The sequence below is a fragment of the Antrostomus carolinensis genome, unplaced genomic scaffold (assembly GCF_000700745.2).
Source record: "Antrostomus carolinensis isolate BGI_N321 unplaced genomic scaffold, ASM70074v2 scaffold10246, whole genome shotgun sequence".
Classification (NCBI taxonomy): domain Eukaryota; kingdom Metazoa; phylum Chordata; class Aves; order Caprimulgiformes; family Caprimulgidae; genus Antrostomus; species Antrostomus carolinensis.
In genome coordinates, this window is record NW_010319772.1 from 19,388 (window position 1) to 45,433 (window position 26,046).

General features: G+C 35.3%; 1 protein-coding gene across 1 annotated transcript in view; it reads left to right on the forward strand.

The window, feature by feature from the left end:
- Positions 1–26,046, forward strand: part of METTL15 (methyltransferase 15, mitochondrial 12S rRNA N4-cytidine) — a 48,353-nt gene that overhangs the window by 11,570 nt on the left and 10,737 nt on the right. The gene's annotated exons all lie outside the window — the stretch shown is intronic.

Sequence of the window (26,046 nt, forward strand, 5' to 3'; positions counted from 1 at the left end):
TAAATGCTGGCAAATCCTCAAATCATTATGATTGACTTGAAGCTGTTTTGAATACGTTTGAAAAAAAGAAAACCAAAATCTATGCTGTAAATATTAAACAACTTTGATAGGCTGGAAATTATTTTTTCAAACCATGAATTCTGAGATTTTTTTTCTTTGTATTGGTGGGATTTTTTTTACAGTTCCTGTGTAAAAGTAAAATTGCAAGTGAATGATAGCTTGGTACTTTGTTTCTTTACTACTATGATAAGATTTGGAGAAAAAGAATTGTGATTCAAGGTTCAGTGGTTCTTAGTAAGCATTGCTATATTGGGAAGCAAAGCCTTTCTTTAAAGTAGCATGTGGTCTTAGAAGGTTTTCTGTGAAAGTAAGAGGACTGGATACTTACATTTGACTTTATTTTAGAATTACATGATATAAAGAAAAAAGTGAAATAAACCTTTATAGGTTTAGCTCATATTGTAAGTCAACAATATTCAGGATGAGGAAAGCAGTTTGTAACTAGTGGTTTTTTCATTTTTTTGATTAAAAAAAAAAATAAATCTTTTGTAACATCTTTTTTGTTCTTCCCTACTGCAATGCTCAATTCAGTCACAACCTGTTACAGCTTTAACACATCTTAAAGCGATTTAGTCAAACTCTTTGAATATTTTAAGCTTGAATGACAATTTCAATAGGGCTTTATATGAAGAAATGTGCACCTTTTAACTAGAACCAGAATGTTCTCAATGTTTTGGCTTTCTGACGTCTTTCTGTCCCATAATCAACTTTAAGAGGTATTGCAGGTGGCTTGAAGGTAGAGTGAATTAATGATTAATAAGGATTTACGGAGCTTTTTGCGTCACTTTTTATTTCCAAATCATTTGCTAACAAGTCACCTAAGGGCTTAAAATCGACCAGGACAATAAGCAGCAGGAGCCTGTAGTGCATTTGATGCTGATGAACAAAGAAAATTATAAAAGTCAAAATAAGTATTATTTTATTGGTTGCACTTGATAGTAGAAATATTAGTTTTATTGTAAGAAATGCAAAGAACCAATTCAAATAAATATTTTTCTGTTTCAATTTTATGTAGAACCTAAACTTTCCTCTTTATATTTAATGAAGTGATTACTCAGTTTATCATATGTTGCTGTATATCTTCTCAAGAGTATTCACTCAAGTAGATATCTGACTTAATATATATTTTTTTCTTTTTTTTTTTTTTCATTCACTCAAGTAGTTATCTGACTTAATATATTTTTTTTTTCTTTTTTTTTCTTTTTCTGTTATTCATAAGTCTCTCTGGAGTTTGTCATTACAGCAGGAAGGTACTATATCATCAAATATTAAAAACATGAAGAGCAACAAAACCAGCCATTTCCATGACCGTGTTGAAGGTTTCTGGTTAAAGCGTATAGTTTATTATGTTGTTCTTATGTTCCATTTAAACCTCAGGATCTTTTAAAATAAGACTGTGTCTTTTATAAGTGTTTAACTAATGATAACTAGTGCCTTTTAAAGAGAAAAAACTTCCTTGAATATGAAATTGAGATATATGTTCATTTTTTTTAACCACATCCCCCTCCAGGGTACTTGATTGCACTCACTTATACATAGGTAATTCCTCTTTTTAAAAGAAAACCTTGTCAAATTTTCCTTTCTCACTCCAAAATTTTCCTCACAGGTATCATATAGTAATAGTTACATAATTTGATTACAAATAATTGATTTTTCCAATTGCTGCTGAGTTTACTCCCCTACTTCTACAGGCTTTTATAATGCTCAAGTCTTCTGTGCTGAAAGCTTAGACTTAGTGTAGCTGTCTATCACCAGCCTTTTATAAAGGTGGGATTTCATGTATGTGAGCTATAAAAGTATAGTTTCCTTGCTGGGCTGCATCAAGTGATGGCAAGAGGTCGTCACACAAGGGCATAAAAGGTGCAAGGAATTGGGCAGTGGAAGGACATGTACCGTGCAGAGCTGCCCTCTCAGTCCTTCGCAAGGAGCAGGGCTGTCAAGGCTGTGGGGACCAATGTCTTTACTGCCCGTGTACTTCTCTAGACCTCTTTCCTCTGCCCTCTCTCATGGTAATTGTCTAATTACTTTTAAACAAAGGAAGAATTTGGAATGTTATGCGGAGTGATGGAGATATTTTGCTGCTTCTGTTATGTTAAGAAAGGGTTTAAGTTTGTGTTTCACCAGTGGGAAGATAAAAAGTAGAAATCTCAATGCAGCACAAAATTAGAGATAGTGATAAAAATGAGGACATAGTCAAGGCTGCCAATGTGCATTGCTTCCCCATTAGGCCTGACAAGTTCAGTCTTAGGTGGTCCTGTCACCACTTCAGCTGTTTGTTCCATAAAAACCTGTGGCTGAAACACTTGTTCCCTCTTGAGATGAATTTTCTTTTGCCAGCGTAGACAAGTGCACCAGCTGCTACTGGGGGACAGGGAGAGAAGTCAAAACAAAACAAGCAAAACTAGATCTCTGTTTATGAACAATGCTGTGTTTAAAATGTAATGGTTATTTAGCAGTGTCAGAATATAAAACAACATTAGAAAGTTATGTGCGCTGCAATTTAAATGAATATGGCAAATAAAAAGTCGCCTTTACTGAAAGGATTAAAAGCTGCCCTATCTTTAAAAGGGAAATTTCATATTCATAGTCTATTGTACTTTGAAAGGGCAGCTGTTGCTTTTTGTCTTTTTTTTTTTTTTTTTTTCTTTTTAGAATTTGTTGCTACTCACTGGAGAGAAAAACCTACTGGAAAATTTAGGGCTGTTCTGCAGCTGAAAAAACCACACTTGGAATATGTAAATAGGGTATAATTTACTATTTAAAAGGTACTTGCAGCCAATTCTTGATTCTAGTACCTTTCTTCCACTCAGGATCAAGTGATGAAAATGGAGTAGACAACTCAGCAGTGAAAATGTTGAAGTATATGAAGTATATGTAGTAAGCTATTTTTTGCCACACCTTAGCTACTCATGATAATCAGTATGTAAGAATGTCTTTTGACAGGTTTTTCCCTGTTACTTTTTTTTTTCAGATTAATGCTGACTGTCCTAATTCCTTTTTTTTTTTTTAAAGGAACAAGATATTATATGCTAATATTGTTATTTAAAATTATTATTTAGTATCAACTGAATTAGTGTTTAAATGATCACATATGCTGAGTCTAAAACTCCTTTTCCTAAACTTTATAACAAAAGATTGGTAAACTCTACAGGGGCTACAGACAAAGTGGATTTATTTTGGCTGCATGTTTTCTTGGAACATCATCTTGAGCATTTTTTTAATTACGAACAAAATTTTTTGTGTATATTTGCAGACATGCAGAGCATGGTACAAATATTTAAATTACTTAGCTCACATTCTGATCTCTGAAATGGAAATAATGCCTGTTCTCCCAGGAATACTTAAACAGGTGCTCAAGGCAGAAATGATTTGAGATGATCAAGACTTGCTATTCAAGTGAAAGAGATTTGTTAGTGACTACATGAACACTTGACAGGTTCTGCCCAAGCTGCCTGCAGAAGGGAAGAAGGGGAGAACCATCACAGGGGAATTTCTTCTCAAAAGAACCACCCTCCTTACTTTGTTTGAGTGGCACCAGGGATCCCCTCTACCCCTGTGAGGCGTAATGGCAGGAAATACCCAAATTCAGAACTGCGAGCTGCTGGATATGCTCAATTAAATGATCACAAAATTTTCGCAAAACAGCAGATTTCTTCTAGCCTCATTTTTGGACATGATATGACATCTTTTGTGGAAGTCTCTCAGCATTTTGGCTGTCCTGAAATGGAAAATGTTATCATTTGTGGTTGTATTGTGGCAAGATCAGACTTGGATTTAGAAAGGAAAAGATTAGTAATGTTTAATACCGGCATTTGATCGGGATAGTCTAGTCTTATCTATGTGGGATCCCAGATAACGGTTTGGGGAACCCGCCCTCAGATCAATCTGTCTCTAGCCTTGTGTGTTACCTTAAGAGCATTGCATCCCTTCCCTGTGGATGCAACCACAGTTTGCACAGCTAAACCTCTATTTGTGCCTAAGCATAGCTGGGAAAATTCAAGTATTAAGCTCCACACATGCACCATAGTTTAGCCCATCATCTGGGTGGCTGCATCACTGAATCTGTAAACCCATGATTTGCATCTTTTACAAAATTAAATGTAAAGATAATATTTTGTTAAATAGTTGCTGTATAGAACCACTTGCTACTTAATATGTTTATTAGGGAATTAAACAGCTATCGTAGTGTAGACTTTTACAACTTGGATTTTACTAGACTGTCCTTTGGGTAACGGTACTATAAATGTTTAAAAATGTCATTTTCACTTGAAATTACTTACTCTGGTTTTGGCCATACATTTTGAAAAATGCAAGAGAAATAATACCTGCCTTGTTTTGCCCTCTCAAATCCAAGTAAGAGGATATTATGAGGTAGAAAATACTATTTTTATACCATCTATCACCTTTGTTAACATTTTATTAGACATAAATCATGTAGTTTCGGGTTGCATAGTGACAATATGGTTCACCATGTATTCTATTTTTATAACTTTATTTAAAACTGACAAGTAACTTGCTGTACCTGAAACCCCAAGTGAGCCAGTTATTGGAGTGTAACAAAGTTTTGACGTCAGAACTGCTATTTATTCCACTGGCAACCATTAACGATGCATTACCCTTTGGCACTCGTGTTTTCAGAAACATGGTTAAATTTTTATGACTGGTTCTGGCCAATTAGGATTCTTTCTCAATATAGAAATAAGGGAAGAGATCTTTTTTATAACTTACTAAATGTAGCTTTCCAAAAACAACAGCATAAAAATATGAATTATTGCACTCGGAGTTCGCAAAATATACTATTGAGCTACGCTGCAGATCGACTGCTTGCTGTACACGTGTATTTGAGAGGCAGGGGTTAAGCTAGGCTGCCTTGTCAAATGCATGAGCCTTTATTAGACTTTAATGTAATTACAGCTGAGTCATGCTCACAGGTCAGTCTGGTAGCTTCAATAGGATTGTAGAAAAGGGCTGAAGGCTTCAGGTAGAGAGAATTGGCATGATACAGGGAATGTGGAGGAAAATTGGGAGGGTGGGCTTGTCAAAAACAAATGTCTTTTAGAGAAATTTCAGTAAAGGTTTCTGTTGCTGGCTTTTTTCCCAAAAATTTAAACATCAGCAACACCAGACTTCGAAATGTTTGCCTGCGCTACATACAGAGGGTGGTGGAACAGCTGCATGAGAGCATGCTGGAGGATCAGATAGTGTTCCTGGCTCTTGCTTTGGGATCACTTGTCTGTGTTCTGGCAATAAGAAATGCCATTGTGTACAAACAGAGCCTACAACAGACACGTTTTCCTTGCGTGTCATTTTGTGTGATTTTCTCCTGGAGGGCTTCGTAATCCTCGGTGTATTCGTGCATGGTTGGAGTTGCCTGTCTGCAAAAGTTACAAAACACTCGTTTGTACATGTTGCTTTACTGTAGATTTGTGTTGAAGGGAATTCTTTTTCACATAAGAAGTTTTTTCTGTTCCTGCACTTTAATAATGATCTTGTGTTCTTTAGATCGGTAGTAGAAATATTGTCAGCTTTGTCATAGGTTGTTTCCTGCAAAAACGCTTCTCTTGACGTCTCTGATCTTATAATAGGCCAACTTTAATAGATTTCATAAATGGTCCTGACTGCAAACTGAAGTTCCTTGACTTTGGCAGCTACAACCTAATTGTCCAAGTAAATAGAAGCTGCTTGATATTAAAGTATCAGATATCTGCATTGATGTATAATATAGTTATAATATGGTTTTCAAGTAATTCCAGGTGAACAACCATTTCTTGAGCAGCCATAAGGGAGAATGATTTTGGATATTCTCCTTCTAGTTTTGTGCTTGCTCCACGTGTGGAGCCTTTGACAGCCCTCACTGCAATCTCCTGTAATTTGGATGTTTGTTCTGGGTGCTGCAGAATCCGACACAGCACATCAGAGGTTCTGCTGTCTTTTACTGACCTCTATTTTAGTGACCTAAGTTACTGGAGACAAACATTTTCTTCTTGCCAGGTAGCAACTGAGAAAATTGTTGAAACATGTGGGGTAGAAAAAGGTAGTTGTGAGGACTGATGAAGAAGGGGTTTGTTTGCCCAAGGGGCTGAACAGAAAGACTGCCTAAGATGTTGGGGTTTGGAGACCATTAAAACGAAAAAGGAGAAAAGCTACACTTGATTCTGGAAGAGAAGGCAAACTGCATGAGATGTTTCCAGTTTATTTGGGAAAAGCAAATAGGTGACTGGAGAGAGGAGAAAGGATTTATTGCCTAACCAACTGTAAGAAGGAGACATCAAGTCTTCCAGAAAGCAGGAGTGGCCTTGGTGGTTACTCCTGTGTGGATGTTCTGTTTGCACTTGCCTGAACATTTACTCTCAACTGTGTACACTCTGCCATGACATGAGAACCCACACTTTGATGTTTGAAACATCAAAAACCACGTTGTTTTCCTGTATGATCTGTTCAATCTTTTTTTTTTAAAGAAACTTTATAGTGGACAGTTCACTTGTTTATGCTTTTGTGCTTTATGACAGAGATCATTAAGTCTTCCCTTCATTGGAAGATGCACATTTTGAAGCTATTTCTTAACTGGTTGTTTATGTACAGAAGCATAACTGTAAATGTCAGTACAAGGGTGACTACTTTTGAAAAATAGAAAACTACTTTAAATCTAAAATTTAAGAATTACACTTTAATGTTAATTCAGCTTTAAAATGACAAAGAAATGTTTTTCTGGCCCTTTCCTGAGTGCTAATAGTTTACAGATACTTGGGCTATACGTGAAACAGTAATTTTTGGAAATCTGAACAGTGACTGTAGACTTTCTCTTGCTACTGCACACACAAGATTCAGGGCAAAGATCTTCTGTTGGAAAAATTCCTATGAAAAAGGAAATTATAGTAACATTTTGAAAAGTTCTGAAGTAACTGTCCAAAATGAATTAATATTTAGGCCGTTGCAACCGGCAAAATCTAGATACTTGCATTGTGGATATCCCCAATAGGCAGGTTTTAGTTAATCATGAGATAAGGTTCTTGAATGATGAAATTTTCAGTGCAGGAACTACCCTTAAGTACAATAAGTATTTGTGAAAGGCCTAAACCAGTAATTCCTTGCTCAGATGTTGTTATAATACAGGCAATAGTTGCACAGTTTCACTGTAGTTTGAATTCCTTTTCTTCTCAACAGTCCCTTCCCCCCCAAAACAGCTATGTTAATCACAAATGCTGCCTTTTTAGATGAATCTGCTTGAGAGTATTAATCTCCTTCAATATGCTGTATTAACCCTTACAACTGATTATCTGTAATTCAGGCACAATATATTCTTCTCATTGTCACAGGAATGAACAAAGTGTATAACAGAAGAATAGTGATGGTCCACAAATTAATTTCAGATGTTTTGTATTTTCTTAACATTCACTTCATTGGGAACTAGATTGAACTAAGGATGCAAGGTACACAAGTGATTATTTAAAGTCCAGTTGGTGAGGTGTTATAATGGAAAGCTTTTTGTGAAGAACTGAGTCAGTGTTTCAGCCCTCTAACTTCAATTGTGATTTGGGAAAAACTGTGATATAAGTGTAATTAGCTTCAAAGGTTGATCTTAATTTGTGCAGAATTGTGAAATTTCAGTGATTTCATATCACTTAGATGTGATTTGTTTGTAATGAACATGAATTATTTAATTTGATCTCTGTCTGTATTGATGTAGTGGAAAACAAGCATGGCTCTTAACTATTTGGTTTATACATTGGTAATGAGAAACAATAGCAAGAAATAAGTGGCCTAGGAAAAGACTTCTTTCCTCTAGAAAATAGGAAAAGCGTTTTAAGTTATATTTTCTGTGGTGAACACCCATTCATTGTTCAGAGAACGTGGAAATTACAATGTCTCAAGAATACCTATAGGATTGCATTGGTACTTTGTGGGGAAGAATATGGAAGAGAGCAGGAAATTCAGAAACATAAGAACAATTAAAAAATATAGCAATCAAAGGATAAAAAGCAAGTCTAGAAGACAAGAACTATATGCAAGTTTTGCTGAGAAAAATGGAGCATCAGAAAAATACCAAAAAGCCAAGTGACTTGAATAATTCATGATTGAGGGGGCTAGGATGTGTTTAAGAGGAATAATATGAGTCAGAGGTGAAATGAATGGAAAAGATGTAAATGTGACAGGCAAAATGGCAAAGAACAGAAGTTAAATATTGGTTGATCATTCCACACCAGTAGTTAAAAGTTGTGGGGAAGTCGGAGATAGCCAAGAAGAAGCTTTAGAGGGAGCTCTCAGCATATGTCTTCTGAATATCAAGCTCTAGGTGGAGTATTGAGTGAAAGACAGATGTTGACTTTTCTTTAGCAGGGAAAACTCTGCATGGTTGTCCATTTCTGTCTCATTTCATTTTTTGTTCTACAGCAAAAGTACATATGTCCATCTCTTACAGTTGCCATGGGAAGTACAGTCAGTGGCTTTACACCTCTCTGTCCACTTCAGCATGAAATCAGTCAATGAAAACGCTTCTAAGCGCACACTGTCCCTTCAGACTCGACTCTTCTGCATAGTCTAGAGCCTCCTGGAAATTACCCATTTTTTTTCTTTTTTGTTTTGTTTGGGTTTTTTTAGTAACATCTATGTTCAGCTTTGAACTAAAAATTTTCAATTTCTTGTTTGAAATAGGCAATTGTTGCCTATGTCTGATTACATTAGACATTTTCTTACCATTATTTTAACTTACAGGAACTTGTGTAACATTTCCTGTCATATTTGGCCAGCTAAAATTTTCTGAAAAAATCCTGTTCACTTTTTGTGCACGCAAGAAAGGAAACAAGATGATTGAAGTTCTCAGGAAACATCCTTGTGATATGTATTATAACACACAAAAAGAAATGTGTTAGTCTTTTTAAAAAGAAAACAAAGAATAATTATATACATGCTTGTAATTTTTCTGAGGAGGTTTTTCTGTATGTTTTACATAAACTGCAGTTTATTAAAGGGACCAAGAATACTTTGACATTCATGATACTGAAGGAAGGAGAGTCAAAGGTGACTTTTGCATACTCAAGCAGAAAGTTTTCTATGTATCCAAAATCTAGTTTATCAATGCAGAATAGAACCTTACTAATAAATAGACAGAAAAAAAGTAGGCACTGTGATCTCTACCTTTCAGAAATCATGCTTGGGAGACTGTTGACTGGGGATAGAAGATGATAAAGACATAAAGGGGGCTATTCTGCCTATATTTCTAGACAGAATACTACAGCCTATACTACAAAGTAGTAGATTTGTGATAAAAGATCGAACCCCCCGATGCAGTCTTAGAAGTATCGGGAAATAAGACAGAAGAGAGAATGGGATGATATAGGAAAAAACTTGATCAGTCACTTTTTCCAAGACGTTAAATCAGATGTTTCAAACTTTAAATTTAACTGCAGATTTTCTGAGCAAACGTAGGAATGAAACAATTTAAACCCTGGATGATTTCCTGTAAGAAATACGAAGAAAACAAATAATGGGTATTAGAAACAAGGGTTTTAAACAATGTCAAGAAATTACCTGTTGATTTTTCTTGATCTCAAGCAAAATGAAATATACTTCTGGAATTCCTAAATGGTATTTTCCTTTTGTGTTCTTGGAAGCCTTTTTAAGGAACACATAAATAATCTGTCTTGGTGATTTTGTGTGGTTTATACATAAAAAATTTCTCCTAATGTCTAGTACAGAACTGATTTGCTGTGGCTTTAGCCAAGCATTCCTTGACTTGCTCTGACTTAGCGTGCAGAATGACTGAACACTGACATCTTTTTAACAACTTCTTACAGAGATAAGCATCCTAATCCCCTCCAGCCTTCTTTTATCCAGAACGAAAAACAAAACAAAGCACAACTTTCAGTGTTTCCATATGAGTCATGTTTTCTAATCACCTGTTTTGTTGGTCCCTGGGTCTCTTTCAGTTTGTTGACTACTTTTTTAAAGCACTGTCTGTAAAACTTGACCCAGTACTTCAGGTGATACCCAATTAGTTCTGTGTTGCATGGAATACTTGACTTTTAATTTTGTTTAGCAGACTTTTGCTAATTAAACTGTGAAAATATTTGCCTTTTATCCTAATAGCATAATCTTCTAATGTAGAGTATTTTGTTCGACAATGTAATTCGCCAGCTTTGATGTGGCTTTCTGGTGGTGTGGGTTTGGTTTGGGGGTTTATTTGTTTGTTTTTCAGAATTATGCTCATTTTGCTACCCATGGTTTTTCAACTCAGAGCTCTCTTAAACTTTGAAAAAAGTATTACTGTTCTGTCAGTATAGAAAAGAATGACTTGTACCAAGCCCAGAATGGGTGCCTGTAAGGTCTGCCATCCAGTTTGGCTACAGACTGTTTACAATTACTGGTCTGATGGTTTTTAAACTACAGAAATTTCTACCATATCTTCTTAGTTTCCTATGATATTATGTGGAACAGTCAAGATCTAGCACTACCTGTGCTCTGTACTCACAACACACAATCCATAATTTTGTGTGTGTGGGTGGGGAACCAAAATATGGGCTTCACGTGCCTTGAAAAATTCCTATGGAGATTTTTTTTTTTTTTTTTGGTCCTTATATATTGATTCTTCAGTAGCCTGAAAAGATAGATGGTTGGTGCCCCAAACCTGTCACTGTTTCAGAGGTATTTGGACAATGCCCTTAGTACCATGCTTTAACTTTTGGTCAACCTTGAAGTAGTCAGGCAGTTGGACTCAGTTGCAGGTCCCTTCCAACTGAAAATTATTCTGTATTCTGTTCTTTTTTCCGAATCTTACATTTTTAAAGGTTTTTTGTAAAGTGAGCCCTGGAAACATGGACCTATATGATGATGGAATCCTTCATCTGAATTCCCAGATCCACAATCATAAGCCATGTCTTGGAGCACCAGCTTCATAGCTATGAGAGAAATCTGGTTTAGGTCCTCAGGATCATCATCAGAAATCTTCTCACTTTGGTTAATATAGTGTGAAGAAGATACATATATACAGAAAAAGTGCTAGACCTGTGTTGCACAGAATGTTATTATACTCTTCTTTTTCCTCACTTTAGACAAGACCTTGGTGTTTGTCAGAGTGGTTCCACAAAGAGATGGTATCAGATAAACAAGCAATAAAGATAAATGGTGAGGAACGTATTTTGAGAAGACCTCAATATATTTTTTGACATGATTTAAGCCTTTACCTGAATTAATTTTCTCAACTGCTTCTTTGTAAGAAGAATGATGCAACTGTAATGAAATTAACATGTCTTTTATCCCCTATCTAATAGAACCAGAACTCTCTGATCATCCTTTCAGCAGACAGCATCTTCTATAACCTTTTATTCATTAATCTCTGTATCAGATAACTCACTGGTTTTATGGACAAAAGCAGTACGATGTCAGAACTGCTGGAGAATGGAGAATTCAATCCAAATGCATGGATGGTGAGCAATCGGACTCGCAGAAGTTCTTTGGGCAATAGTTTCTGGATTCTTTTGTAAGACAGAACAATGATTCTGCAATCACTTGAGGGATTACTTTTCTAAATCAAATTGAGCTATACGCTTTGTAACAAATCTAATAACCATACAGTGAATGTAACACAAAAGTCGCTGATATTGCAGGAGGTGTGTGGTAAGGATGGAATTTACAGCACCACGTTCACAGTAGTACTTTGCAGAGTTAAACTGGAGGTATGCTTGTCCTAATGTTAATGAGTTCTGCTGTGTGGGGTTCTATTGAATTCTGTTTGATTTTATTTGATATTTCATTATTGGAAACACTGTGTCTCTTAAGTTTCTTTTATAGAAGTTTTAAAAATTGAGTTATACTTAATGTTATGGTATGCCACCTTAGGGAAGAGTATACTCCAGATAATACATTATACTGCTGAAATGAAATAGTAAGTATTTCTTTAGTTTTTCCCATGGGAGATTTGCAGTGTTACCAGAGCAGTTGTAAGAACACCAGTGGAGCCATCTAGTGTCTTCTGAAGAATGTGTTGGATAACTGATGTTTTTGCCATGGCAAAGAGAAATTTATGCAAAATAAAAAGGTAATTTTTTTTAACTTGAAGTAGTTGTATTTGTATTTATATTGATGTCAGTAGTCCAGCTCGTGAAAAGGGACACAAATATACTTGTTTAGTAACAAAAATGAAACTTTCTTTCGGTGAGATTATTCTACTCGGTAATTAATTGTTTCTGCTAAAAGTATAGTAGCAAATGGAGAGCAATTAAACTCAATTTACTGATACTTGCAAAGAGAAACCATATCATAACTGAAAAATCAGTTATTTTGAGAATGCGCAAAAATACTGAGCTGTAAACCAGTCTTAAATTTTTCATGTCATCAGGTAATGATGAGCAATTTTTTTATATCCTGCCAAGAATCCAACATCAGAAACTTTGTGTCTTGTATTAGACCTCTGATACGGAAAATGAACCTGCTTGAAGTAAGTATGTAAATGATTCAGGACTAATTGTTTAGCTTTCTGTGAGACAAAACACAACCAAGGATTAATGGTCCAGAGATGATGTCCAACTACACTTGTTTTATAATTGAACTAAATACACGGTTGCTTTATCTTAATTTCAAGTTAATCTTTATAATTCTGGAAAAAAAATAAAAAGAGGATCTTATAGTGTTCTTGAAAACTTAAATAATTTAAAACCCTTTACCAACTTTATGAACAATTTGCACTAAAGCATTTCACCTGCCTGAAGGGCTGCCATATGGCCGGAGTCCTTCGGAGTTTCTGGGACATGTGTTAAAAGGCAGGAAATTCCAATTAGATACTGGGGGCCTGGGGAATTACCATAAAGGTGACATTACTGGAACAGTTTTCCTGGAGAGCTTGTGGAATCTTTATCATTGGAAGTGTTCAAGGCTCAACTTGACCTGGCCTTCAGCAACCCTGTCTAATTAGACCTGTATTGAGCAAGGGGGTTGGACTAGAAGACCTCTGGAGGTCTCCCTTGACAAATTATTCTCCGATTCTGTGATTCTCAGGTAAAAAGATGACACCTCAGAAAAAAGTTTTCCATAACAGTCTGAACACTTGGGTCAAATGGATTCTTACATAATTCTAGTTTTGGAAAACTTCTGTTATTAAAACATGCCTAAGCAGACTGTACTTGTCTTCTGAAGCCCATCAAGATCATGTTACTGTGTGTTTTCTGGCATCTCAAAGGGCATTCGGCTTCATCTGGAAATTACCTGTAATTATTTTACTTATAAGATCTCAGCCTCTAATAAAGCTAGTAATACAGAAGGAAGTACAAGTCTAATTGAGGAGTCAGCTACTATGTGAAACAGATGGAAAACTGCTCATAAACGTAGAGAAATACAGCCTACAAAGTACCAAGCCATGGAGCAGAATGTTAAAATGTTCTTTTCAGATAAGCCAGTTCTCCTTTATTCTGGTTTGAAAGAAATATAGTTAAAATATCACTGGAGGAAGTTGTGGCTTTGGGTTTTTGTGTGTGTTTTGTTGTCTTTTTTTTTTTTTCTCTGTTAATTTGTTGGGGGTTTTTTAAATTTTATTTTATTTATTCTATTGCAGAGTATTTCAGAACTTTCCTTTTATATCACATCAAGTTAATGCCTTTAGACTATTTTGTCACTCTCTATGGAAAAATAGATACTGAACTTTTCCTTCAGTAATGATCAAAAGTTGTTGACCTAATCATCCTTTTATAGCAACAAAAGGGTTTGGGAGTTGCATTCTCTTCTGAATTTTAAAAAGTTATTAAGCATTTTGTTTGAGACCAGTGTCTCTTTTGAGTTTTTTATCAGAAAATAGCAGTTTCCAGTCAACACCATTGCTATATTTGGTTCAAAAATACCCAGTAATCACTTTGGGAAAAATTAAGAGAAAAAAGCCTTTTCACTGCCAATGTTGAATTTATGCATTCAGTTTAGGTTTTTCTAAAAATAAAATGAATTGTTTATATACCTAAGGGATATGTTATTCTAAGGTTGGAGTATGTTTATATGTGTGTAAAAAGTGTAATGTGTATATGTCTTGATAAGTTTAAGTAAACATTTTTGAGATGAACTTTACAATGGAGAATTATAATAGCTGTTCAAATATAAACATGCTGTAAGAGACTTCTAGATCATTGAATCCAATTGCCTGGTATTACAAGCCACTGCATAATTTAATCTCCTTCACTATGCTCTATCTTAAAAGTAATTAGGAGTTCTATATGCAGTGCTCCAGCTATTCCAGAGTCTAATTTTTCATTATATGAAACTTTCTTTAAATTTCCGGTTAAAGTAGTTACCTAATTTAATTTTAGTTGAATAAAATTAACTAATAGTTGATTAATATCTCTTAGCTCTTTTCTCTCTCTGGCATTTAAAATACTCAATGGAGAATATTAACATCTATTCTTGGCCTTCTTTTTTGTATGCAAAACAAGTCTGGATTTTTTTTTATACTTTGATCTCATAATAATAGCTCTCATTTCTTATAGTCATGCTAATAGAGCTTCTCTGTGGCAGTTCCACTTTGGGTTGCTGTCTTTCAGGTAAGGCCCCCGTCATGGCATACAATACTCTGGAAGAAATCTTACTATTAATACTTTTCTATACCTAACGAAAAGGCTTCTGACTTGTACATCCCAAGATTTTCTTTCCCTTTTTATGACTGTGTTTGCACTACTATTTACTGTTCATTTTATGGTCAAATAAAACTTCACGTTCCTTTTCCTCACGGTTATGCCCAGATGATGAGCTTCTAGCTCATGCAAGATTTTTTTTCATGATTTCACATATGATGCTGTTCAACTCATCACGTTTCTCTTTGGTCATTTCTTTATGAGCTTTGTTATCATTTACTGGGGTAGTTACAACAAATTTAATTAGATTGACATTGCCTCTTCTAGGTTAATAGAAACTTGGCTACAAATGCCTTTTAGCTTATGGGTTTTTAAGGATCATGTTTTCTTATAGTTTAAATATGCAACAGCTTCTGTTCTGATATCCTGGCAGTCTCATTTGTATACTTCCACATTATTTCTTCTGTATGGTATCTTTTTAAGTTAAGCTGTTCATTTTGGCTGCTTGAAAAATCAGATTGTGTTGATTATGTAACTGTTGACTTACCTTTTAAACTTGGTGGAGGTGACTCACTGTTTTGTTTTACCTCTGGATATTGTCTTGTTTTACAAGTGGGGCATTTTTTTCTTTTAATGAATCTCAATTGGATATATTTTCCCAGTAGAGAGAAACAGAGCAGTAATTTAAAATTGCATGTGTACTTTCAGAACCAAACATTATTCAATTAAATATTCTCTTGTTTCTCCAAATACTTAGAACTTCAGACTTTATGTTGTCATCTGCGGTGGCAAGTAACTGTACTGTGCATGTAGTCTCTGCACATAAAAAATATAGGTGGTTGAGATTAGAATATTTCACCAAAAACATTATTATTATTTCCTATATTTAGTTAGATAATTTGCACAATCTCTGGATGTCCATTGTGGAAGAGGGAAGTGCATTTGAATGCAGCATCTTGTGACTTGTATGACATAAATATGTCAATACATGAAACACTGATTGTCAGAAAAGATTGTCACTGGTGAGATGCAGCTAAATTTGCCAGATTTTATTGGAAGATACTTCATGAAGGAGATAACAGAATTAGAATTTAATATAGAATTGCCTGTAAGAGTCCACGTGGGTGCTAACCAAGTGGTGTGTGCAGAGCAACATTTTAATGGTTCCTAAACAAACTAGTTTTATTTTTATGATTGCATTCTGAAATTTAAATTTTTAAATTAGAAAAAAAGTAAAGGTTGCTTGGAAAGTGAATTGCTGCCAAATTGTGTTTTAAGACATTTTAAATCAGAAGCATTCTCGCAGCTGTTAATATTCTGTTCTTTCATATAACTTCAGTAGTCTTTCAGAATTTAGTGCTTACCAGTGTAACTAAAAGCCTGTTATCTCAGCGGATGTACCTAACTTTTCAGATATATTATTTGAAAATCCTGTTTTTTTTAAAGGTTTTGATTTGACAAACTAGTAAAATACTTCCTTTTAAATATGCATATAAACCTTATAATCTTTAGTAGGATTTAAGTACCTTATTTTCTTTCCAAGAATGGATTGCAATGTTATGGGAAATGAATATAGTTTAATTTTGATTTTAAGTGCTTTGTAATTTGGAACAGATTTTCAGAGTTTGTAACTTCAGAAGTAACAAGTACGATTTAACGAGATAAAGTAACCATTGTCTGTAAAGAATGGGTAGTAGAAGCAAAGACGTTTTCTGGTGTGTTTTTTCTGCCTAAGTATAAGGGTCACACTCATCTAATTTCAAAGCAATGAGCTCACCAATGAAGTACCACAAGGATATGTGGGTAGAGTACGCAACCTATTCATTCATAAATGATCTAAATGAGACAGTACGTTGGTGACATAATTTCTGATGAATGTTGTTTAGGCTTCGTTCCCTAATACAGCAAAAATGAAGACTTATTCTGAAGAACTGTGAAACCTTACAAGGCAGGCAGGTGAAAAGACATATAGTTAGGTATATGTCTTGTGGCCAGGAAGGCCAATGGCATCCTGCGGTGCATTAGAAGGGGTGTGGTTAGTAGGTTGAGAGAGGTTCTCCTCCCCCTCTACTCTGCCCTGGTGAGGCCACATCTGGAATCTTGTGTCCAGCTCTGGGCCCCACAGTTCAAGAAGGACAGGGAACTGCTTGAGAGAGTCCAGCACAGAGCCACGAAGATGATTAAGGGAGTGGAGCATCTCCCTTATGAGGAAAGGCTGAGGGAGCTGGGTCTCTTTAGCTTGGAAAAGAGGAGACTGAGGGGAGACCTAATTAATGTTTACAACTATGTTAAGGGCAAATGTCATGAGGATGGAGCCAGGCTCTTCTCAGTGATGCCCAACGATAGGACAAGGAGCAGTGGGTGTAAGCTGGAACACAGGAGGTTCCGCTTAAACTTGAGAAAAAACTACTTTACAGTGAGGGTGACAGAGCACTGGGACAGGCTGCCCAGGGAGGGTGTGGAGTCTCCTTCTCTGGAGACATTCAAGACCTGCCTGGACGCCTTCCTGTGTAATTTTGTTTAGGTTCCTGATTTGGGCAGGGGGATTTGACTAGATGATCTTTTGAGGTCCCTTCCAATCCCCAACATTCTGTGATTCTGTATAAAGTGATGCGTGGCATAAAGCATGTTAGGTTTACTTTAGCGATGGGCTATGAGCTGACCAGTCAGTAATGAAATACTGGGCTTATAATAAGTAGTTCTGTGGAATCTTAATGCTCAGTGTTTACTGATGCTTAGAAGAGCACATTAAAAACACCTAGGAAAGGATTAGGGAACAGAGTAGTGAATGTTAAACTGTCATTTAAACCCATTATATGACTGTATTTTTAATTTTACGCACAGTTCTTGTTCCCTTGTCTCAAAAAGAGTAATTGGTACAAGCAAAGATATGGAAGAGCAAACCTTTGTGGCATCTGTAATTTCCAGCTGAGTGATGCCCCGCCTTCACTTTTGCCCTTATTTGCATTCATCTTGTGTTCTGCTTCTCATTTCTCCTTCCCACAATTAGGAGCATATAGCTGGGAGATGTGACACTATCCAAGTGATGGGCAGACGGTTTAACGTGTAAGGTGGGAGTCAATTAGGAATGTAGACATGCTCTTAAATGAGATAGCTTGGATAAGAATGACAGGAAGGAAGAAAAAGTTACTTATTTCACTTGTAATAAATTCTGGATGCCAGTTGTACTCATCCTTAGTGTTCTAAGGTTTAACTACAGTGTCAAACAAAGAAATAGTTTGTCAAAGGAAATAAAAATCCTGGAGGGCTTTTTCAGGCCACTCCAATACTGTCAGCTGCTGAATAATTAAGAAAAGAAAACTTCAGTGACTCAGATTGTTTTTCCATTTATTATGTCATAGAATTGCCACTAAGTCTCAAGATCTATACTCACATTTTGTTAACAACACACAGGCTATGCAAATATATTCCAAGTATCAGTAGCAGCAGGTCTGTCACAGCAACAATTATGCACAATCTTGAGCAAGCTCTCTCCACGAATAAAGCACTTTGGAGTGGCTGAATTTATGATGTGGAAAAGTGTTGTGTAAATTTGCTTTGTTAGCTAAAGAAAATTTAACAAGTTTCATTTATTATTTGGTTCTGCAGGGAGGAGAGATGCTTTTTACATGCTGTATGTCTGTGTTTTTATAACAGTCTTACAAAGTGTAAATCAAATTGTTATAGGAGTCATTTTAAATCAATTGAACATGTGGGTTGTAGGTAGGAGTAGCCTTTTGACAGTTCATTACATGTTGCTTTTTAAATCATCAATGTATGTTCTGTTAACTTAAAGTTCTTGTTTTATATGCAGATAAATATGTCCATAAACTAAACTATTTATTCAGCTAATGAATGAATACCCTTGGAAGTTGGATAGCTATATTCTAATCTTGGAATAGACTTGACTACAAGATTATTTTGCACTTTCTTCATAATCCTTTGTTTATGAACAGATTACTATGTATTTCTGAAATTATGAGTTTAGAGGAGAAGGTGCTGGACGCTTTAATGCTTTGGCTTTCTTTGCTAGAAAAGTAATTTACTTGATCTGAGATTCTATTATGTGTAAAAATTCTTTCTTCATTAATATCCATATTACGCAGAGCATAGTTAATTACTGATTTAGATAGGGTAGAAACATATTTAGACAGCACAGACCAAAATATTACAGGGAGGGGAAGAGTTAGTAGAGAAAGTACACTGTTTCTGTTCAATGTACAGGACACACAAGTTCTTGTCTTTTGAAACAGTGATGTTTTGTATATTCTGTTTTGGTCATTATAAAAAGCTGATCACAACTTATCAGTAATTGATCAGTAAATCTGATTGAATGATAAATCTGTTTGTGTGCCTTTTCCTCAGTCTGAAACCCTGAATATAATTTCAGTTTTCTCTGAGATTGGACATTAATGCTGGGAAAAAGATGTTATGTGCTCATTCTCTGCATGTTGAAAAGATGTATCTACAGTGATTGTTGCTACGGATTTTATTATTGTTATATTCATGAGCTGAAAGATGTTTATACACAGCTGTTCAGTTTCTGATGCCAGTTTGTACATGTACAATGTATATGTAGAACTTCTTTCTACAGGGTTTTGGCAACTGAATTAAAAAGATAATTTTCGTCCTTCTAAGGCCAGCAACATTTCTTTTGAGTTCCATGAAGCACTGTTGTGTCTTTAATGAAAGTATGAATTTATATGTGGGTTGTTGGGGAATGAAGAAGAGATTTTCATAAAGATATCTTTTAAGACACTAGTATAGAAAGAATAAGAAAATAATGCATAAGGTTTATCAACTCTAAGGTAAGTTGCTTTACTACCTTTTCTTACAGTGAAAAACAATCTTAGAAACAGAACTTGGATAATGAGATGAACATTCACCCTTAAAAAGTGATTGTGCAAACTGTCAGCAGAAATGCTACAAGACCATCAAAACTTATTTCAGTAATTGTTAAAGTCACAGTAGTTGTTAGGAGATCTGAAAGAATAGGCAGATTCATTGATGTATGTAACATATATGTACTGGATCCCATGTGGTTTCATTGGCTGTGGAAATGACTGGGTAAGTCTCTTCTTGCTTCAGAACTGTGCTGTAGCCTGTCCACTTCCACTCATGACTGAATGGAGGTAGAACCACAATGACTGTGCTTGTGAAAACCATCCTGAAGTGCTGTAGTGAGGCACGCCTGCCGCAGTAGAGACCGTAAATCCTTCTGTGATTTGCCTCAATTTTTTTTCAATTATTTCTCTTAACTCTTTGATTTCTATGAAAATGAGCATTTTTGAAAGCGCATCTGGCAGTTTTGCTACCTGATACACAGGTTTGCTCAGCAAATCGTTCTCTGCTCTGTTGTCTTTGTTTGCTCTGTGCTGTGTTCCCTGGAGGTTGTGTGAGGAGAACAGGAGAGGGAGTGCAAACCAGTACGAAAAGAGCTAGAAGTGTAAAGGAAGCTGGTCAGCTTTAAAGCTAAAATCAGTGTTAATAAAGCTGAGGGTCACAATGAGTTTCATAGACTGGAGATGATGACAGAGGTATTCAACTGTTCTTGCGTTATGTTCACTGAACCTTGTAAAACTAGACTGTCCTATTGCTGTGCATGCTGACCTGACATATACCTCCAACTAACCTCCCCAGGTGGGGCAATGTAAAGTCAGAGAAATGTTTATGATTCTTCTGATGGGTGGTGTCTTATCCTTTGAGTTGTCAGGTCTCATGAATGAAAAACAGATCATTCTGATGGCTTAGTTTTCTTGGCGCATCTGAATGAATGATGACAGCATATTACATATTTTACATACATTATGTAATAAATGTGGTATGCATAATAATGTTATGTAGTTTATAAAAAAGGTTTTAACTGGCTAGGTGCAAATTGCATAAAATAATATAATTTGATCTTATTAATAAGCAAAACTTTGTGTTACTTAGGAAACTTAAAAATACATTTTCTCAAATTTTGTTGAAGCATATAAATTTGAAATTTGCCTCAATAATTACTAGTCTTATTCTGTTAGTCTTCCATTTACCCAGAAAGAAATAATCTCCTTAAATCTGTAGCTTAGCCATGGAAGAACATTGTTCATTAGAAACTTAAATTTTCATATTTGTTTTTGATAGGATTTAACATACCTGCTATGAAAGATGCCTAATATGATAAGATTTCTGATGTACTTTATGGAAATGATTTTTGATATTTGTGTTTTTGATTAAATAATTGTATATTTTCCTTTAATTCAAATAGAGTTGATAGTTCCTTCAGTTTAGAACAGTGGTTTTTATTGGAACTGTGTTTGTATTAGTGGATAGAATAGTGGAATGCATACTTTATATAAAAGTAAAAATGAACATTCAAATAATGAGCAATCTGCTTTGAGGCATCCTGAAATTTCTTACACATACGCTTGAGAGGTTGTTCAAAAGAGTTTTTGGTGCTTGGAGTCAATGGGACATGAGGAGCAAAGGACAGCATCATTTTACAGAATCTGTAGTGGGGTAAGGAGAGGAAGTTTTGCTGGAAGCTGGAGGAGAACAATTAAAGCAGGAAATAACTTTCATAAGGGTTAGGATGAGAGAGAGAGAAGACGGGCAATTGACAAGAGGAGAGAGAGAAAGGCAAGGATTTTCACCTTTGGGATAGTTCTGACAGTGTAAGATGTTCAGTGTTCTGCAGTTTAATACAAAAAGGGTTTGATTTTTTTTCAGTGTGTTGTCTTCAAGTTATAGGGGAGGAAATACTTAACTTTTAGAACTTATACATACCTTTTCAGTGTTCCCTGCTTTTAAGTGGGAGTATGTGGTACAGAAATGTTTACCAATTAATAAATCCTTAAAATTACATTTCTGTGATATTAACACACAGAATAAAATTGTTATGATAGCCCTCAAATTTGAAAATATGAACTTCCTTGGTTCTTTGGAAACTACTTTTCACGTATGCTTCTTCCCATTTTTAGGTCTTTGTTAATCAGTGGCTGAGATTTAGTTTTGTAATTTTTGTAGTACCAAAACCAGCCTAGACTGAACTGTTAGTTCTCTGATAGATATATGGGCTTTTTCCAGAGCTGTTATAAGTTTTTTTTATAAAGCTAGCAATGTAATGTCAAAGTTTGTTTTTAAGTTGATAGATGTTACAATTTTTCTTTCTTTGTTTGCAAACATGAAAACCTTGCCAATTTCCCATTTGTCAAAGCTCATTTAAATTTTTTTACAGAATATTCAGATAAGCTTTTTGAGAGGGGTGTTGTGCTGAGGCAGGGCAATGCTCATAGGTAGGATGCTGAGTTTCAGGAATTTATGGCTGGGGCACTTTGTGGTTTGCCTTTAGGTGTGCCTGGCCCAGTGCAGCTGTGAGTGAAAGTCGCAGCTATATAACAGCTGCTGAGTGACCTAGGTAAAGTGGGTCAATGATACGAACCGTGTCTGTACCAGTATCCTCATTACAGCTGGTGCTAATTGGCACCTCTGTTGGCAGTCTCAGTGGAGTTACGGAACCAAAGCAAGCACCTGATTGGTCTCCTCGTTTGATGTGCATTGACAAGAGTTGTTTTTTCTAGTTCTCTCAAAAAACTCATTTATTCTGGTTGAGTAGAAGGTAGTTTTCAGTGTTGACAAGGGGTCATCACTTCCTGACTTTCTATGTATTTATACATAGAATTTGTAAGGAGAGCAGTGGTGAAAGATCAAGAGCAAGTATTGTTATATACACATAAAAAATACTGAAGCACCATGAAAGCGTAATCATACTTTTCTGTGAAATTACTTGAATGATTGATGTCACAGCAACCTCTGTGACAACGGAGAGAAACTAGATAAGGGAAAAGATTTTCTCTGTTTATTTTGTAGAAGCTATATTCATGCTTTGTTTTTTTCCTATGTGCATCCCCATCAGCTGAGTAAAATAAAAAAGAAATATTTTTTATAAAGCGTTGTAGAATACCAGAAGTTAACTAAAAACAGAAGAGCCTGAAAGACGTTAGGAGACTTGGAATTCTTTCTCATTCTGCTCTTGCATATAACTGAGAAGTGTGGGTCCAATGCTGTCTGTCAGAATTACTGTACTATGTGTCATAGTATAATATAATAAAATACTGTGTTAGGACCTGAACAAAGGGTCCTTAACCCAAGGTTATGTCTTCTTTTCCAACTGTAGCAAACAATACAAAAATTCTGTAAACTCTTGAGGGTTGTTGCACAATAAAATCTATTAAGGCCTCAACAGCATAGGTAGCAGCTGAAATAACTTCTTATATTTAAAACTGGCTAGATTGTCTGTGTTCCCAGTTGTCTTTTAAATCCTTGAATGCTTTTTTCTTTGAGAATTTCAGAATTAATAAAGAGATAGTGAGCATGTTGAGTAGTTGGAGAAGTTAGGGGTTGCTTGACTTGTAGAATTGGGAATTTATCAAAAATTACCATGCTATTACTGCACACACACAAAAGCCAGATGAGAGCTAAACGTATGACAGGTATTGTTTGCTTTTTACAGTCATCTCTGAAATTGTCTTAGATTTCTACATGGATATCTTCAAGTCATTCAATGTTAAAACCTGCAAATCTGACTTCACCATTTATGAGAGAGGGGCTAAAAACTCTTCATAGTTGTTTTATGTCTCTAATGTATTCTGAATATGTAAAGTGCTGCTCAAGTACTAAGTTTAGATATTTTCTCTTAAGCAAGACGATTGGATTCAGTTTGATTGTAACCTTCAAAGATCACTTAAAATGCTCTCTATGTCACTCTTTGTAGTCTTAACAGCTTTTGATGGTATCCCCAAGACCCCCTTCAAAACTCCCATTCAGTCTTGGTCTGTAATGTTTTGACATGCTTTCTCTTCTTAGGCTTTTTTTTGAACACTTATCTTGGCTGTTTTATTTGGTATTTAGGGATGTTCATTCCCTGGTTTACCTTTCCAATTTTTTCCTCTAAGTGCTGTTTTTGCAACATATTAAGACAGAAAGTGTAATGGACAGATTTTCATGCTAGGTAAATATCGTCATGGAACATAAATCCTCTAATGCCCAAAGAAAACATCTGAACACTGTAAAAGGAAGCGAAAATAATTTCTACATGCCTAGGGAGAGTAGAAGGTACGTGACTGTAGGAAATAAACGTTTTTAGCATAGGATATACACAGCTTTATTATTTATTTGAGGTTATTCTGAAACAGAATTTACAGATGATGTAAACAAAAAACTGAAAGCAGAAGGAACTGAGGCTAAATTAAGCATTTTTAGAGAAAATAACGTGTGCAACAAGTAATTATTTTTTGAACATAGGCATAAATAATAGTAGACAAAGGAAGAGTTTTATTCTCTTCTAATAAATCCTTCTGAATGCTTAGTAAAATGTTTTTCTTTAAATAAATGTGTCATGCTCATAATCTAATAGATTAGTCCTTTTCATGTCCATCATTGTTATTATCCTATCGAAAAAAAGAGTTGATATTTGTATTTTCTTTCATAAGGTAATAAATCTTTCATAGCTGTGTACTTGCTTTGGTTAATTGAAATGTATGATACACCCAAGATGCTTAAAATTGTTTCTTCTAGTCCACAAAGAAACAGGAATTCAGAGAACTGACTTGAACATTTTAATATAGTCATTATAATCTCATGAAATACATCTGTTTTTAGTAAAGATTTATATTCACCAAGACACTTAGATACACTGTTGATACACAAAATACATTTTATAATAAACAAGTTATATTCAGAGGCTATAATTTCACACAGCTGAAAGGCTGACATCAAAATGTCAATCTAATTCTTTTTCAATCTTTTTGCATTTGCAAAATCCAAAACATTTTCCAGCTGAAGCATTTCTCTACCAAAGAGTAAATTTCTACTTACTTCAATTATGCTTCTTTTTAAATTACCTTTTCCTAATCACAAAGGTATGGCAGACCACAAATCAAAGGCCACTGTCCCAAATATCTTAGCCATCCATATACTTTTGGCAAGGGCAAATTATAATTTTTTTGATGCTTAATTTATTTTCTTCTCCCACATACAAGATTTTGAACTTAATTTGTTTGCACAAGTTGTAAAGTTAGAAACAGTGCCTAGTTGGACAAAGTGGTACAGATTTTCAAGAAAACTCCTCTCATTGTATCGAGGGAAAATATAATCTCAAATATATAACTACATAGCTTAAAATGGTTTAAATATGTTAAGTGGATTGTTGTATTTCTGAAGAACTGTCAATTCTTATTAAGCTTAATAGTTGTATTTAATTATGTGCTGGACAGCAATCAATTAAAAAATGCCTATGTGTGATCATAGTATCCCTCATGAAATCTGTTCATTTAAGTTATTTCCCTTTTTTGTGCTATTTTAAATGTGTTGATTCATTCTGCTCTAATGAGAATACCATTGAGTAGCTAAATGATCTTCCATATGGTTGCATTCATAACTTCTTTTAACTGATCTTTTTCTCTGTTTTTTTTTTCCTTTTTTTTTTTTTCTTTTTATTTTCCCTTGGTAGCATTTTCTCACTCCAATTGAATGGGTGCAGAAAAGGTTCTGATTCCTTGTTCATACACTATTTTAAAACCGTAGCCACTGGAGTTGACTAGATTATGTCATAATGCCACTCGTCTTCATGTTAAACTGACCTGAAAGAAGGATTAGATTTAAGCTGATATTTTGAAATAGTTATATGTTTGGTTGAAGCTGGTTTTGGTTGTTTTGTTTTTGTTTTTTTTCCAAAATTGCTATCATGCTGAAGTGTCAAAAGCTATGTGGGCAACTGTCCTTTTGTAGCTGAAACATTTGAAGGAGTTGCTCTCTCCATCCATTCACTGTAATAAATGGATGCTGCCCATGTAACTTAAACAAAATTATGTGAGTTAACCTGCTGGACCTTGTGATAAATTGGGTGCCAATCCATGGTCCTGAAGAGCAGTTACCCAAACCATAGTCAAAAGTCGGACGTGGAGGCAGTGACTTCTTGTTAGGGGCAGAAATATATTGTGGTTTTCCGGTGCTGCTTAAAAATGCAGCAACATGTCGGTTAATCTTTTTAAATCTTTGTGAAATTCATTGGGATTTTGACATATAGATAAAATTTATTTAATGGTAGGTCACTTTATATATAAACAAGAATTAAAAGTCCTGGTTTAGACACCCAAGAAAGAGATCAGCACCTCAGAGATGTCATCTTCTCCCTTGCTGTGCCACTTTCCCTTCCCAGTATGGAAATACTAAGCACTAATTGTCTTAAATCTAAGAAAGAATGCCAAGCACAAAAATGCATGTAAAACTCTCCAATGAGTTGGTACCTAAATCAAAACTGTACTGTAGTATTTTATCTATTTATGATAAAAATTTACCTCGTCTGCTTCTCCTCTAGGTCTGAGAACAGTTTGTTCTTTTCCACATTTTGGCCTCACTTGGCGAAAGGCCCTGTTGAGTGTGGTGCTTACCCTCGTGGTCAGGG